Source organism: Schistocerca gregaria, chromosome 3 (genome assembly GCF_023897955.1).
Source record: "Schistocerca gregaria isolate iqSchGreg1 chromosome 3, iqSchGreg1.2, whole genome shotgun sequence".
Lineage (NCBI taxonomy): Eukaryota > Metazoa > Arthropoda > Insecta > Orthoptera > Acrididae > Schistocerca > Schistocerca gregaria.
Window position 1 is genome coordinate 511112946 of NC_064922.1, and position 18635 is coordinate 511131580.

The window sequence follows — 18635 nt, forward strand, 5'->3', positions numbered from 1 at the left end:
GATGTATAAGTTCTAGCCTTTCGTCTGACCTGGTGTACGTGTTAACGCCACATCAGTCTCCTCTCTAAAGTGACACCAAGGTAATTGGCACTAGGGCGCTGGAAACTGAAGAATAAATATGGAGCTGGTTCCAGAGACAGAAGACAACAACACAGAGCACCACCGAGTCATGTGTACAGCAAGCACTGTCAACATAAACTGAAAATTAGTGAAACTGGGCAACCTTTTGCAAGACGAAGAGCAATATAGTAACTTTATCTAACTGAATTTTCATTCACTGAATGTTCCTGCTAAAAACAAAAATTTCTTTTTTATAATGAAAATGTTGGGAAAATTGCGGAGACGTTTATTTCTCTGCTCACATACGACGAATACTTTCTTCAGTCATACACCTTTAAAGCGTTTTTATTTTATTTTATTTTATTTCCATCGGCTTCTCGCTGTTCACCTTCCGAGTGTCCACAATCTTTTGCTTGGAATCCATTGTGACGTTGTTACGTTCAAAGTTCTGAAGTATTTTAACAGAACACTGAGAGTATCAAGACATCAATACGTGCAACAAACATATAGACTAGGCATCCTGCACTGATAACAGTGCTGTTGATGTGTGTGAATATCGCCCGACAGAAGGCACATGAAGTACCTGGAAAAGACCTCGAAAACTTCAACCGTTTGCTTTTCAGAAACGCTCGACTATCTGTGGATAAGCCGAGACACGTACTTACTTACTTTCACCCCTTTTCCATCGAGAGAAATTTCTCGGAAATCGTGTTATGTCACTTGCGGTGTTCTCCTCATGAGAGGAGGTAAGGTTGCCTCTGTTTGTCTTCTGAATGCCTTTCGTCTGTCCTGGCGTATGCCACATCAGTCTCCTCTCTAACGTGACACCAAGATATTTGGCTGTAGGGTGCTGGAAACTGGGGACTAATTTGGAGCTGGTTCCAGAGACAGACCACAGCAACAGAGCGCACCACCGAGTCATGTGTACAGCCTGCAGAGCTAAACGTGGAGCTGATTACGGAAATGGCCGCACCGCGTGACCTGGGCTGATTCGTTGGTCCGGACTGTATATGAGCCGGCCGTGGTGGCCGAGCGGTTCTAGGCGCTACAGTCTGGAACCGCGCGATCGTTGCGGTCGCAGGTTCGTATCCGGCCTCGGGCATGAATGTGTGTGACGTCCTTAGGTTAGTTAGGTTTAATTAGTTCTAAGTTCTAGGGGACTGATGGCTCAAATGGTTCAAATGACTCTCAGCACTATGGGACTTAACATCTGAGGTCATCAGTCCCCTAGAACTTAAACCTAAATAACCTAAGGACATCACACACATCCATGACCGAGGCAGGATTCGAACCTGCGACCGTAGCGGGCGCGCGGTTGCAGACTGTAGCCGCTAGAACCGCTCGGCTACCACAGCCGGCTACTGATGCTGTTGACCTAGACGCTGCTTACGGATTGACTTTCGGACTAACAACTGGTTGCTGTTCTTCGGACTCTTGTCTCGTATTGTCTTACGGACTTTGCTTGCTGACCATTTGTCTTTCGATTGAGTATTGCCCCTGGACTCTGCTCCGGATCACCGCCAGGCTCTGTATATATTATGTAATGTACTGTGGTGCCTGTACAATAAATACGTGTAGAAACAGAAAACAATCCGGAGTTGCAGTCATAAACGCCAATAGACCGACCCTTAAGTCGTAGTTAGCTGGTTAGAAACCTGCTTGAGAGACACCATCGTCAGCATTATTTGGCCGGAAACGCAGGTTGACAAAAAAGGGACTGATCACAAGAATACGCTCCAATCGTTTGTGTTAAATTTCAGGCCTCTCCTGAGTGACGCTCTTAACAGTTTTGATCCGCCCTTCGCGCGGTAGTTTTAAAGTCACCACGTGTCCGTACATTAGAGGGTAGTAAAGGCTACGTACCAGCACTAGAGTCTGGCCCTCTCGCTTCTCTCTCGCCGTCGTCAGCAGCACAAACCCAATACTGAATACACAATTGTCACAGTCATTCGCCACGTGTGGGCGGTACTATATTGTGTTGTGACAGGGAACGATCTAATCAAGTACTCAGTGACAATGACAAAGGGGACATTGACAATAGCCTATCACAGTCGAAAAGAGAATTCACTCACCACATCGATGCTTACCTCTGTTCTGGTCATTTTCTTTGACGTATTGCAATCACGCGGCAAGAGTTTTTACCTGGTGGACTGTTAACGAGAGACCTCGTGATACTTGTTGTTCACCTATAAACGTTGATGTTCGATTTTAGGGGTGTGTTCTCCAACAGTTCTTTTATCTTTAAGATGTTCCCCTCTTTTGCAAATAATTTGTTGCATGAGACTGACTATGTAAGCTGGGGCTTCCCGTAGTATATAGTGTATATCACGACTTGACTACATCTGGAGATTCAGCTGTAAGTGCTGTGAAACCGGCAGTGGAGCGGTCTAGGCGCTGCAGTCATGGACTGTGCGGCTGATCCCGGCGGAGGTTCCAGTCCTCCCTCGGGCATGGGTGTGCGTGTTTGTCCTTAGGCTAATTTAGGTTAAGTAGAGTGTAAGCTTAGGGACTGATGACCTTAGCAGTTACATCCCACAAGATTTCACACACATATGAACATATATGAAACCGGAAGTGCCCAGAACAAAAGGATTTTGCAGTGGAAGAAGTTTTATTTCTCAATATTCTTCTTCGTTGAGAAGGAATACAAAGGTCTAATGAACTAACGGAACTGATAATTGTTGTTGTTGTTGTTGTTGTCTTCAGTCCTGAGACTGGTTTGATGCAGCTCTCCATGCTACTCTATCCTGTGCAAGCTGCTTCATCTCCCAGTACCTACTGCAACCTACATCCTTCTGAATCTGCTTAGTGTACTCATCTCTCGGTCTCCCTCTACGATTTTTACCCTCCACGCTGCCCTCCAATGCTAAATTTGTGATCCCTTGATGCCTCAAAACATGTCCTACCAACCGATCCCTTCTTCTAGTCAAGTTGTGCCACAAACTTCTCTTCTCCCCAATCCTATTCAATACCTCCTCATTAGTTACGTGATCTATCCACCTTATCTTCAGTATTCTTCTGTAGCACCACATTTCGAAAGCTTCTATTCTCTTCTTGTCCAAACTAGTTATCGTCCATGTTTCACTTCCATACATGGCTACACTCCAAACAAATACTTTCAGAAAGGACTTCCTGATACATAAATCTATATTCGATGTTAACAAATTTCTCTTCTTCAGAAACGCTTTCCTTGCCATTGCCAGTCTACATTTTATATCCTCTCTACTTCGACCATCATCAGTTATTTTACTTCCTAAATAGCAAAACTCCTTTACTACTTTAAGTGTCTCATTTCCTAATCTAATTCCCTCAGCATCACCCGATTTAATTTGACTACATTCCATTATCCTCGTTTTGCTTTTGTTAATGTTCATCTTATATCCTCCTTTCAAGACACTGTCCATTCCGTTCAACTGCTCTTCCAAGTCCTTTGCCGTCTCTGACAGAATTACAATGTCATCGGCGAACCTCAATGTTTTTACTTCGTCTCCATGAATTTTAATACCTACTCCAAATTTTTCTTTTGTTTCCTTTACTGCTTGCTCAATATACAGATTGAATAACATCGGGGAGAGGCTACAACCCTGTCTCACTCCTTTCCCAACCACTGCTTCCCTTTCATGCCCCTCGACTCTTATTACTGCCATCTGGTTTCTGTACAAATTATAAATAGCCTTTCGCTCCCTGTATTTTACCCCTGCCACCTTTAGAATTTGAAAAAGAGTATTCCAGTCAACATTGTCAAAAGCTTTCTCTAAGTCTACAAATGCTAGAAACGTAGGTTTGCCTTTTCTTAATCTTTCTTCTAAGATAAGTCGTAAGGTCAGTATTGCCTCACGTGTTCCAACATTTCTACGGAATCCAAACTGATCTTCCCCGAGGTCTGCATCTACCAGTTTTTCCATTCGTCTGTAAAGAATTCGCGTTAGTATTTTGCAGCCGTGGCTTATTAAACTGATAGTTCGGTAATTTTCACATCTGTCAGCACCTGCTTTCTTTGGGATTGGAATTATTATATTCTTCTTGAAGTCTGAGGGTATTTCGCCTGTCTCATACATCTTGCTCACCAGCTGGTAGAGTTTTGTCATTACTGGCTCTCCCAAGGCCGTCAGTAGTTCTAATGGAATGTTGTCTACTCCGGGGGCCTTGTTTCGACTGAGGTCTTTCAGTGCTCTGTCAAACTCTTCACGCAGTATCGTATCTCCCATTTCGTCTTCATCTACATCCTCTTCTATTTCCATAATATTGTCCTCAAGTACATCGCCCTTGTATAAACCTTCTATATACTCCTTCCACCTTTCTGCCTTCCCTTCTTTGCTTAGAACTGGGCTGCCATCTGAGCTCTTGATATTCATACAAGTGGTTCTCTTCTCTCCAAAGGTCTCTTTAATTTTCCTGTAGGCAGTATCTATCTTACCCCTAGTGAGATAAGCTTCTACATCCTTACATTTGTCCTCTAGCCATCCCTGTTTAGCCATTTTGCACTTCCTGTCGATCTCATTTTTGAGACGTTTGTATTCCTTTTTGCCTGCTTCATTTACTGCATTTTTATATTTTCTCCTTTCTTCAATTAAATTCAATATTTCTTCTGTTACCCAAGGATTTCTAGCAGCCCTCGTCTTTGTACCTACTTTATCCTCTGCTGCCTTCACTACTACATCCCTCAGAGCTACCCATTCTTCTTCTACTGTATTTCTGTCCCCTATTCCTGTCAATTGTTCCCTTATGCTCTCTCTGAAACTCTGTACAACCTCTGGTTCTTTCAGTTTATCCAGGTCCCATCTCCTTAATTTCCCACATTTTTGCAGTTTCTTCAGTTTTAATCTACAGGTCATAACCAATAGATTGTGGTCAGAGTCCACATCTGCCCCTGGAAATGTCTTACAACTTAAAACCTGGTTCCTAAATCTCTGTCTTACCATTATATAATCTATCTGATACCTTTTAGTATCTCCAGGGTTCTTCCACGTATACAACCTTCTTTCGTGATTCTTAAACCAAGTGTTAGCTATGATTAAGTTGTGCTCTGTGCAAAATTCTACTAGGCGGCTTCCTCTTTCATTTCTTAGCCCCAATCCATATTCACCTACTATGTTTCCTTCTCTCCCTTTTCCTACACTCGAATTCCAGTCACCCATTACTATTAAATTTTCGTCTCCCTTCACTATCTGAATAATTTCTTTTATTTCATCGTACATTTCTTCAATTTCTTCATCATCTGCAGAGCTAGTTGGCATATAAACTTGTACTACTGTAGTAGGTGTGGGCTTCGTATCTATCTTGGCCACAATAATGCGTTCACTATGCTGTTTGTAGTAGCTTACCCGCATTCCTATTTTCCTATTCATTATTAAACCTACTCCTGCATTACCCCTATTTGATTTTGTGTTTATAACCCTGTAGTCACCTGACCAGAAGTCTTGTTCCTCCTGCCACCGAACTTCACTAATTCCCACTATATCTAACTTTAACCTATCCATTTCCCTTTTTAAATTTTCTAACCTACCTGCCCGATTAAGGGATCTGACATTCCACGCTCCGATCCGTAGAACGCCAGTTTTCTTTCTCCTGATAACGACATCCTCCTGAGTAGTCCCCGCCCGGAGATCCGAATGGGGGACTATTTTACCTCCGGAATATTTTACCCAAGAGGATGCCATCATCATTTAATCATACAGTAAAGCTGCATGTCCTCGGGAAAAATTACGGCTGTAGTTTCCCCTTGCTTTCAGCCGTTCGCAGTACCAGCACAGCAAAGCCGTTTTGGTTAATGTTGCAAGGCCAGATCAGTCAATCATCCAGACTGTTGCCCCTGCAACTACTGAAAAGGCTGCTGCCCCTCTTCAGGAACCACACGTTTGTCTGGCCTCTCAACAGATACCCCTCCGTTGTGGTTGCACCTACGGTACGGCCATCTGTATCGCTGAGGCACGCAAGCCTCCCCACCAACGGCAAGGTCCATGGTTCATGGGGGGGAGGTGATAATTGTTATACTATAAAAACATCGACAGATCGTTACCAAACTGACACTCCAGTATTTTCACGTCTATGAAAATTGCGGATTAAAATATTCTCCTTATTCAGGTATATTTTCAGTAAACAAAAGAGCCACTCCCAAATATAAAGAATGGTGTGAGTAAATGATGCCTGTACGTATATCTAACGTTAATGGATCTTCTCAGGTTGATACCGTAACACAGTGCGCTTCAAGTGCAGTTTATCATCATCTTCTGGAAAGCATTGGCATAAAGGACGTGGGAGCATCGTACCGACAAATCGTACAGACAGTTGGCTGCTGTGCAGTTACTTCAGAAGAGGTGGTGACGGACTCAGGACAGTAATGTAGCAAGAGGAGTGGGCATGGGTCCCTTCCAGAAAGACGACACCATGAGAAGATCGTAGGGTTGTTCGACTGGCTCTGATCGAATATAAAGATATATATGCAGGGTGGTCCATTGATCGCGACCGGGCCAAATATATCACGAAATAAGCGTCAAACGAAAAAACTACAAAGAACGAAACTTGTCTAGCTTGAAGGGGGAAACCAGATGGCGTTATGGTTGACCCGCCATAGGTCAAACGGATATCAACTGCGTTTTTTTAAATAGGAACCCCCATTTTTTATTACATATTCGTGTAGTACGTAGAGAAATATGAATGTTTTAGTTGGATCACTTTTTTCGCTTTGTGATAGATGGCACTGTAATAGTCACAAATATATGGCTCACAATTTTAGACGAACAGTTGGTAACAGGTAGATATTTTAAATTAAAATACAGAACGTAGGTACGTATGAACATTTTATTTCGGTTGTTCCAATGTAATACATTTACCTTTGTGAACTTATCATTTCTGAGAACGCATGCTGTTACAGCGTGAGCCAGCAGGGGTGGCCGAGTGGTTCTAGGCACTACAGTCTGGAACCGCGCGACCGCTACGGTCGCAGGTTCGAATCCTGCCTCGGCATGGGTGTGTGTGATGTCCTTAGGTTAGTTAGGTGTAAGCAGTTCCAAGTTCTAGGGGAGGGTTGTTTGTGGGAAGAGACCAAACTGCGAGGTCATCGGTCTCGTCGGATCAGGAAGGAAGTCGACCGTGCCCTTTCAGAGGAACCATCCCGGCATTTGCCTGGAGTGATTTAGGAAAATCAGGATGGCCGGACGCGGGATTGAACCGTCGTCCTCCCGAATGCGAGTTCTAGGGGACTGATGGCCTCAGAGGTTAAGTCCCATAGTGCTCAGAGCCATTTGAACCATTTTTGTTACAGCGTGATTACCTGTAAATACCACATTAATGCAATAAATGCTCAAAATGGTGTCCGTCAACCTCAATGCATTTGGCAATACGTGTAAAGACATTCCTCTCAACAGCGAGTAGTTTGCCTTCCGTAATTTTCGCACTTGCGTTGGGAATGCGCTGACGCATGTCGTCAGGTGTTGTCGGTGGATCACGATAGCAAATATCCTTCAACTTTCACCACAGAAAGAAATCCGAGGACGTCAGATCCGGTGAACGTGCGGGCCATGGTATGGTGTTTCGACGACCAATCAATCTGTCATGAAATATGCTATTCAATACCGCTCCAACCGCACGCGAGCTGTGTGTCGAACATCCATCATGTTGGAGGTACATCACCATTCTGTCATGCTTTCAACAACTTGTAGTAACATCGGTAGAACATTACGTAGGAAATCAGCATACATTGCACTATTTAGATTGTCATCGATAAAATGGGGGCCAATTATCCTTCCTCCCATAATGCCGCACAATACATTAACCCGCCAAGGTCGCTGATGTTCCACTTGTCGCAGCCATCGTGGATTTTACGTTGTATAATAGTGCATATTATCACGATTTACGTAACCACTGTTAGTGAATGACGCTTCGTCGCTAATTAGAACGCGTGCAAAAAAGCTGTCATCGTCCCGTAATTTCTCTTGTGCCCAGTGGCAGAACTGTACACGACGTTCGAAGTCGTCGCCACGCAATTCCTGGTGCACAGAAATATGGTACGGGTGCAGTCGATGTTGACGTAGCATTCTCAACACCGACGTTTTTGAGATTCGCCATTGTCGCACAATTTGTCTGCTACTGATGTGCGGATTAGCCGCGACAGCACCTAAAACACCTACTTGGGCGTCATCATTTGTTGCAGGTCGTGGTTGAGGCTTCACGTGTGGCTGAACACTTCCTGTTTCCTTAAATAACGTAACTATTCGGCGAACGTTCTAGACACTTGGATGATGTCGTCCATAATACCGAGCAACATACATAGCACACGCCCATTGGGCATCTGGTAAATGGTACATTTTAACACGGGTAATGTATCACGAAGCAAATACCGTCCGCACTGGTGGAATGTTACGTGATACCACGTACTTACACTATTGTGACTATTACAGCGCCATCTATCACAAAGCTAAAAAAGTGGTCCAACTAAAACATTCATATTTCTTTACGTGCTACACGAATATGTAATAAAAATGGGGGTTCCTAACTACAAAAATAAACCGCAATTGATATCCGTTTGACCTATCTAGAGGGCCAACCATAACACCATCTGGTTTCCCCCTTCAAGCTAGACGAGTTTCGTTCGTTGCATTTTTTTTCGTTTGATGCTTATTTCGTGAGATATTTGGCCCGGTCACTATCAATGGAGCATCCTGTATACTTGAAATCCGGATTGAGATTACAAGAAGATTATCACAACGATCCATCGAGACCAGATAGATTGGAAGCTGGATTTAAATGTTGAGTTGCAATAGGTCGTTTACCTCTGCCACCATATCACAGTCAATGGATACTTACGCGATGTAAAGCCAGAGCCAAATGCAACATGGAATAAGATTAGAGTTCCACTCTACCAAAATAATGGTTCCTTAGTTATGGTAGAGTGCATAAATAGCGTAGTAAATGGTAGGAAATGGAAATGAGAGTATGGCATAGTTGGCCGGGAGGGGCCTATTCAGCAAAGTTCGGCCGCCAAGCGCAAGTCTTATTTCATTCGACGCCACATTGGGCCACTTGTGCGCCGATGATGAGGATGAAACGATGATGAGGGCAACACAACACCCAGTCCCCGAGCGGAGAAAACCTCCAACCCAGCTGGGAATCGAATACGGGCGCGCGGCATGGGAGGCGAGCACGTCACCACAGAGCCAAGCAGGCGAACTAAACGGTAGGAGTGCTGATGGTATTGTTAGCATTGATAGGGAAAGAAACATAAATGAATGTGCGAGAGAGGAACTGAGAGCCAACGATTTCTCTTTGCGTTTTATTTGTTCGTTTCTTTGTTTTGCACATAATTAGAGCCCTACATCGTTCACTGTTAGTATATTGTGTATTTTATATTCCTAAAGCTTATAAATTTCGTTTTATAGGTAACGTATACACTTTTCTGTAACTGAAGCAATGACATTTGATGCAAGTACAGTTTACACCCACAAAAATTCAAAATCTACATAATTTTTGTCGTTACTTTGTACTCGATGCAACATTCATCGTCATGATCAAAGGAAACATTTCCTGTTGTTAATGACAAAATCCAAAGTTGTTTCGCAATAACAGAAGCATGTCGTATGTGTTCTTGGCGAAGCTATGTTTGAGATGTTTTTGTTTTGGATTTTTCAAGTGTTTCCCTTTTTGATGAAATTACGTTTTCTAGCACTATTTGATTGAACTACATTGTTGATTTTTGTTTTTACTACAACCTCTTTCCATTTCACGCTACAAATCAATTATTTTCGAATAAAGCGTCAATTAAACAACGACAATTTCAATTTTCATATAAATGCTTCATGCTTTTAAGTAACAGGCAGGAGGAAAACTATGTAGAAATTATTTTTTCATAGGTTACGTTGTCCTTTCTGCATCCTCAGTCAGTTTCTAAGCTATCTAAATGGGGTAACACCCAATACATATGCAACAGGTATACAACAAGTAACACTGGTACGATCGTAACTGAGCAAAGCTGCTCGGAAAATCGCCGTACTCTACGCTTGCTTGCGATAGTCTACGGTAGCCTATAGCTATTTTGCAGCTCTAATTTGGATTATATAGTGTACGAAGATTAGCTTCGCTTCTGTTTATGGCAGTCAGTAGAAACCAACGTGTCTGTAGTCGTCCGTAGGCAATGTATTGAAAAGTCACAGCAAGCAACGATTCGCGAACACATACCCTTCCAACTTCGAGATATGACAATAGGAGTTATTTCGTAATTGCTGAAGGGAGGCTGAATGGTCAGCAGTATATGGCAAGAGTAGTAAACTCATTTGCCATACTCTTCATTATCAGGATACTAAATGGGACATTACAGCGGGATCACACAGTACCACATTCTGCAGTTCACATCACAAACGCCTACAGGAATTTAGGGATTACTGATTAGCCTCTCTGCTGCCCTGATTTGTCACCCGTGATGTGTGTTTGTGACGACATGGGAACGACATACCAACATCCAGTCAGCAATCTTAAGTGTGTATTCGTAGACATGTGTGCGTCACAGCTCGCACTGATGTTGATATTGGATGTCATTTCCAACTGGCATTTGTGTTCAGTCTCTAAAAACACGCTGTCTACTGGACGTTAAACTCTAATCTTCCTTCGTTTTGGAAAGTCTGTTCTGCTGCGTGTGACCAGAACTTACTATTCGGTATTGCAAACTATACCCTTTGCGTTCCAAAACTGATTTACCTGATCGTCCTATTTCATATCGCTTATTAGTATTGACCCTAAAACCTTACACGATGTGACGCCTTCAAGACTTTCACCACGCTCTGTGATACTTTAAAAAAACAGTGAGCTTCTTTCCAGTCACATGGGATTTTTCCCTGCACAAGCAACTCTCAATAAATACGTCACGAAATGAGACAATGAGATTCAATGTAAAATATAACAGGAATTCGGTCAGGTCCTGATGCATTATTTACTTCATGTAGTTTTACGTGTTTTTCAAAACCAAGTATTCTGTTATTGACATCATTCAATTTTGAGGATGTGCGGCTGTGAAATAGTAGTACGGTAGAATTCTCTTGCGTGAATATACATTTAGACGCAAAATTTAAAATTTCTGGTGTTCTTCTGCTGTCTTCAGTTTTGAGACCAGTCATATCTATGAGAGATTGGTTGGAAGGTTTGATCCCATTCATTGACTTTACTCGTATGTCAGAGGTACCTAGGATTTTCTGATAAAACTTTGACAAATTAACTGAAAATTGCTGTAGGCTTCACGCATGGTCCTTACAGGTGCACGACTTTCTGTTAACTTTTATCTGTATCATCCCTGCACTCTCTCTTACAGAGAGGATCTTTGTAGGATGGAAGGTCGATCGGCGACAGTCTTTGATCTGTGTTCTCAGTGACTCCTGGGATGGCTGCTTCCGCTTGATAAACAAATCCTCCCGGCACACACAGCCCGTGTACATTCTGTACGCTTCCTTCCCGGTGACGATATTTCCTAAAATGTTCAAATGTGTGTGGATTCTTAATGGACCAAACTGCTGAGGTCGTCGGTCCCTAGACTTTTATGCATTACTTAAGCTAACTTACACAAACTTAAGATAAGAACATCATACACACCCATGCCGGAGGGAGGACTCGAACCTTCGGTGGGAAGGAACGCACAATTCGTGACACGGCGCCTCAAGCCGCGCGGCCACTCAGCGCAGCGCGCCACGTCATTAAGTAGGGCCATTCGAACTGCCTATTACTAACAGTTTCTTCTTTCCGCTCTGTGGGTGCCCAGACTGTGACTGGCGGGAGACCACTGTAAGGGCAGGAGAGGCAAGATCTGTGGCTATGTCGCATTTCAGCAGGCGGCAGTACACCACACCTAAGTATGGACCTAGTCTTTCGCTCAGTACACTCATACTACACTCCTGGAAATGGAAAAAAGAACACATTGACACCGGTGTGTCAGACCCACCATACTTGCTCGGGACACTGCGAGAGGGCTGTACAAGCAATGATCACACGCACGGCACAGCGGACACACCAGGAACCGCGGTGTTGGCCGTCGAATGGCGCTAGCTGCGCAGCATTTGTGCACCGCCGCCGTCAGTGTCAGCCAGTTTGCCGTGGCATACGGAGCTCCGTTGCAGTCTTTAACACTGGTAGCATGCCGCGACAGCGTGGACGTGAACCATATGTGCAGTTGACGGACTTTGAGCGAGGGCGTATAGTGGGCATGAGGGAGGCCGGGTGGACGTACCGCCGAATTGCTCAACACGTGGGGCGTGAGGTCTCCACAGTACATCGATGTTGTCGCCAGTGGTCGGCGGAAGGTGCACGTGCCCGTCGACCTGGGACCGGACCGCAGCGACGCACGGATGCACGCCAAGACCGTAGGATCCTACGCAGTGCCGTAGGGGACCGCACCGCCACTTCTCAGCAAATTAGGGACACTGTTGCTCCTGGGGTATCAGCGAGGACCATTCGCAACCGTCTCCATGAAGTTGGGCAATGGTCCCACACACCGTTAGGCCGTCTTCCGCTCACGCCCCAACATCGTGCAGCCCGCCTCCAGTGGTGTCGCGACAGGTGTGAATGGAGGGACGAATGGAGACGTGTCGTCTTCAGCGATGAGAGTCGCTTCTTCCTTGGTGCCAATGATGGTCGTATGCGTGTTTGGCGCCGTGCAGGTGAGCGCCACAATCAGGACTGCATACGACCGAGGCACACAGGGCCAACACCCGGCATCATGGTGTGGGGAGCGATCTCCTACACTGGCCGTACACCTCTGGCGATCGTCGAGGGGACACTGAATAGTGCACGGTACATCCAAACCGTCATCGAACCCATCGTTCTACCATTCCCAGACCGGCAAGGGAACTTGCTGTTCCAACAGGACAATGCACGTCCGCATGTATCCCGTGCCATCCAACGTGCTCTAGAAGGTGTAAGTCAACTACCCTGGCCAGCAAGATCTCCGGATCTGTCCCCCCATTGAGCATGTTTGGGACTGGATGAAGCATCGTCTCACGCGGTCTGCACGTCCAGCACGAACGCTGGTCCAACTGAGGCGCCAGGTGGAAATGGCATGGCAAGCCGTTCCACAGGACTACATCCAGCATCTCTACGATCGTCTCCATGGGAGAATAGCAGCCTGCATTGCTGCGAAAGGTGGATATACACTGTACTAGTGCCGACATTGTGCATGCTCTGTTGCCTGTGTCTATGTGCCTGTGGTTCTGTCAGTGTGATCATGTGATGTATCTGACCCCAGAAATGTGTCAATAAAGTTTCCCCTTCCTGGGACAATGAATTCACGGTGTTCTTATTTCAATTTCCAGGAGTGTATCTTCCTCCTTAAACAGCTCCATTTCTGGACGCGTGCCGGTAGTCACCATCCTAAGACTGCTTGATGCCAGATCGCGGTTGTCCATTGACCACATAGCTAAAAGAATAGCTGGTAAGCTTCCTAGTGCATTCGCAACGGGAAACCGCCTGCCACTACATGTGCAGTATATTTTTCCGGAACCCTGCAAAATCGTTCGACAGTGGTCAACGAAGCTTACAGATACTAGCTTCGCAGACAGCAGCCAAATTCGTGATGATGTAGCAAAGGCCAGCGGCCACAGTCCCAAGGCACACTGTGATGCGAACTTGTTTGTGAATTAAGTTCAAAAGTAAATTGTGCTTACGTAAAGACTAAAACAAGAACAGTGCACAAACTTGAGCTGCTGGTACTACTGTGTGTAAGGCATCGGGCTATAGCCAGCATCATGTTTCTTTCCCCTTTTTACCCAACACTCTTAATCCCTTGATAAGATAGGTCTAATTTATCAATAAATTACGATGTACCTGCAAAAAGTTATTATTATCCGTGAGAGACAGTGTTGGTTGTAGAGAATTTCCTCTAACTTCTCTTAATTCTAAAGTGCGTGACGAATTCATCCTGGCATTCTGGTAGTTAGAGGGAAGTGGAAAGCTGGCCCCTAGAGTTTCCTCTCTGCTTGGCCTGTCTTCAGTGGACGAGGCAGCTGACCTGACGCGAGCTGGGGAAGGGGTTGGCGGGGGAGAGGGGAGGGTGGCCACCCGCTGTCGCATTCACCACGTCAGAGGTTGGCATGCGTCTTTGACAAAATTAGTCACACACAGGAAAGAATACACTTTTGTGCTGAGTTCAGCGAAATCGCCCTGTCCTCGCCAGAGGGCGAAATTGAAAACAGAGGTTTGTCCAAATGACGGAACACACACTCAAATGGCGTGTCCCCTGCGACAGTATTGCTTTGTCCGGTAGCCACGTGGCGCCATTGGAGACGAGTCTTTTGTTTAGTCCCCATGTACCACTGATGCCTTGAGCTTAAACACTGGGAAGACAAAATTACAGAAAATTTTTGGCGGTACGCCATTTGACAGGTCCGAACTTTGGAAACGGCCATGTGTCATTGAGCGGCCCGTTGCTGGAAAAAGGTCAGATACGTCAGCGTTTGGAATTTTCAACAACAAAACTGTTAGGAGGTTTCAGATTGGTGAAATGAAGTACGCGGTATCGAACTGACCAAAATGACAGATCTGGAGGGCTGATTCTGAGAAGGAGCAGGAGAAAAGTGTGAGACACTTCCTGGAAGCCGCAGTAAACACTGCCTTCCTGGGAGCCACAGAAAACCCTTCCTTACCGTGAGCCAGAGCACACCGACGTGGTCATTTCCTTCCGTTTCCGTGCACAGTACTCCTTTACATAATTCTGGATCGTATTGGAGACTTGTGCTACGAGAGGGGATACCCAGTACATGTCAGTGGCAAAACAGATTGACTAGAGCCTTACCCCAGTGATGCCTTGCATATGGAGTCACCATACTTGGTGCTGATAATACGGGATTTAAGATATATTGAAGTTATTTAGTCGTCTCAGTTTCAGACCGAATCAGATGACAGAAATGCTAACAGTAGTGTTGAAACACGCTATACATCAACTAGATGAGAGCCTAGCATTCTGAAATATGAAATGGTCATCCGAATCAGTACGAGAAAATCAGAGAATAGAATACTGACGATTTTTTTAACCTCAGATTTATGATATGGAAGCTGGAATGTTTCCATTCCGGAAGCAAAACTTTCGAACGAGAAAAAAGAATTAGGTGGGGAAAAGGCTTAACCCAAAGACATTCTGGAGGGTTTGCCTTTCAAATGAGTTTCAACAAATAAATATGTAGGTTGATCGGAAAGACCGCTACTGCAATCAGAAAAAGAAAGCAGAATTTTTGTGGACGGTTGAAGGGGCTGAACTCTGCAAGATCAGCATATGAACCACACATTCCTCAGTAGAAAAGGGTAAATCGTGTCGCTGGCTGTGAGAGTTGCTCACTGACATAAATCTATATAAAATCAACTGAATTTCAAAGAAGATCGTTTTTCGAGAATGAAGCTACAAGGGCAAGGTGAACAGTAATGCCTCAGAATTTTTTATGCGAAATTTTTAAAGGTTTTTAAATAAAACAAACTTTATTAACATTCTACATCTCTGTTCTTCATGTCTACAAACATATTTCTCAAGATACACACTCTGGCGATGAACACATTTCTCCCAACAAGAGAGCAGTTTGCAGATACCGTCGCCGTAGAATGTTTGACTTTATGGACCGAGTTAGAAACTGCTTGGACGGCTTCATCAATATCAAAGTGAAGTCCTCGAACTTCATCACTAACAAAGTGAAGCCTTCGAAGGTGTTCTTTAAGCTTTGCAAACACATGAAAATCAGCTTAGGCGAAGTGAGGACTGTACGGCGAATGACCGATAACAGTGGAAATGGAAATGAGCGTTTGGCGTCATTGGCCGGGAGGCCTCTTGCGGGGCATGTCCGGTCGCCTTGATGCAGGTCTTATTACATTCGACGCCACATTGAGCGACCTGCGCGCCGGATGGGGATGAAATGATGATGAAGACATCACACAACACCAAGCCCCTGAGCGGAGAAAATACCAGACCCAGCCGGGAATCGAACCCCGGCCCGTAGGAAGGCAATCCGTCACGCTGACCACTCAGCTATCGGGGCGGACACCGACAATAGGGAATAGAAGCGGTCGGATGGTTGCAGATGTCACAGCGCTTGTTTTGTGGGCTTGCATTGTCATCTTGAAGGATATGGTGCACCATGTGCAGACGAACTCTTCAAATTCTACTTTCAATTTTCTGAGGCTCTCGAAATACCTCGCAGAGTTTGTGCCTTTAGGCGTGAGCTTTCAAATGCACCACACCTTGAACACGCCAGAACACTGTATGACTTCGTCTGCTGATAGCATGATCTTGAATTTTTCTGGCGTCAGTGATCCTTTGTGGCGGAACTACACTGATGCTTTCTTGTTTCGGGATCACAACAGTAAGCACGAGAAACCTAACGTCGCACATTTCTGATGTCGATACAATCATCGCGTACACAGCTCACATTCTTCCATGGATTTTAATTGAAGGCATGTTTATGTGGTTATAAATTCGATTAGAGCAAGCTGTTTCTCACGCATTTACGTAGTTACTTTACACGCGGCCATGTTACGTGATACAGTTGCAAGGGGTTGCAACATTCGCCAGTGAAGCGGCAAAATAGATACCTGAACCGCTGTTGAGTACAGAATAAAATATTCTGTGGTATTACTTTTCACACGTCCTCATACTTATATGGAGAGTATCTCTACATTTAATACAACGTATCATGTCATTGGAAGATTTAAAAAAGGAGAACCAGTAAGTTATAAAACGTCCATAAAAGGGCGTAAACTAAAGATGCAGTGAGACGAAAAGAACAAATTGCAAGGAATTTTTACATTTTCCTTACCCACAGAAGGCTGTATTGACATACGTATGTTAGTATCAGTTAGTAATGAAGACAGGTTTCTCTTTAAATACTAATCTGGGACAACATGACACGGCTACCTCCTCACAAATGCAATTCACATTTGGTGTCTTTAGGCGGCAAGACTTGTCCTTTGTCTCTCACAAAGAGGCCCGTCCTTCGGCACACATAGTTTATCCTTGGGTGGGCCAACGTGGCGAAAGTCAATGTCCGCTAAGAAATTCCGCGTGCGTGTATTGCGCAACGGTCGCCATTGTTTCGAAATGATCCTACGAGTAGCACTTGCGATGTTTCTCGATGGCACTAGGATTCTGTTTCCAAAGGCTAATGTACTACTTGAGAACAACTTTTTTTACAAAACAGATTTGTCATGAATATGTTATTTGGAGGAATTAGGTGGCTGGTATCGGATCGCTCTAGGTTCCCAATACCCAGATCACAATGCAACGGTGACAATGTATGAAGTTAGAAACGTCGCGAGTCATAAATTGATGTACCCCATAATTTAGTTTCAAATTTCACGCTACGCCGAAATAAAGAAAGAAGTAAGAAAGAACAACCATGAATACGAAAGAAACAGGCAAATGCTACGGGATACAGTTTATATGCAATAAACACCAGCTTTGTTTGAATGTGTCTATGGTGCATTGTAGATGGTATCAGAAACCTAACTGTGTAGATAGGTTTATAACATCCAGGATGACTGAGACGCTTAGACAGCCAGATAGCTATAGGAAAGAACTCTAAGTTCACATTTCTTAATTTAACAATGAAATAACGATTTATTGAGGAGATAAAAAATTAACTGTGTAAGTAGGCTGTTTAGGTTTTTATGTTGGTGACGCCACGTAGCGCTCTGTATCAAAATCACTAATTGTGCTGTGTGCAGTCTGAGGCTGGTTTGCATAGTTGGAATTTTTGCTATTGTAGTGTTGGGCAGTTGGATGTGAACAGCGCGTAGGGTTGCGCAGTTGGAGGTGAACAGCGCGTAGGGTTGCGCAGTTGGAGGTGAGCCGCCAGCAGTGGTGAATGTAGGGAGAAAGATGGTAATATATATATATATATATATATATATATATATATATATATATATATATATATATATATATATATATGTATATATATATATATATATATATATGATGACTTTTGAACATTATTAATGTAAATACATTGTTTGTTCTGTATCAAAATCTTTCATTTGCTAACTATGCCTATAAGCAGTTAGGGCCTTCAGTAGTTAGAATCTTTTGTTTAGGTGACAGTATTGGCCCTCGCTGTATTGCAGTTGTTCGAGTAACGAAGATTTTTGTGAGGTAAGTGATTCATGAAAGGTATAGGTTATTGTTAGTAAGAGCCATTCTTTTGTAGGGATTATTGAAAGTCATATTGCGTTGCGCTAAAAACAATGTGTGTCAATTTAATGCTGATCAGAATAAGTAAAGAGAGAAATGTCTGAGTACCTTCAGTTCTGCTCAGCTGTTTGAAAATCAAATAACGTAAGAGGTTTATCAGCACAGTAATTTATTAATTTTTCTAAGGAGATGTTTCAACTACTTAAATTTTCTTCCATATAACCGTCTTAGTTATCAGCATGCATGTATTGATATTTACGGTTCCTTCAAAATAGCCGGCCGCGGTGGTCTCGCGGTTCTAGGCGCGCAGTCCGGAACCGTGCGACTGCTACGGTCGCAGGTTCGAATTCTGCCTCGGGCATGGATGTGTGTGATGTCCTTAGGTTAGTTAGGTTTGAGTAGTTCTAAGTTCTAGGGGACTGATGACCACAGC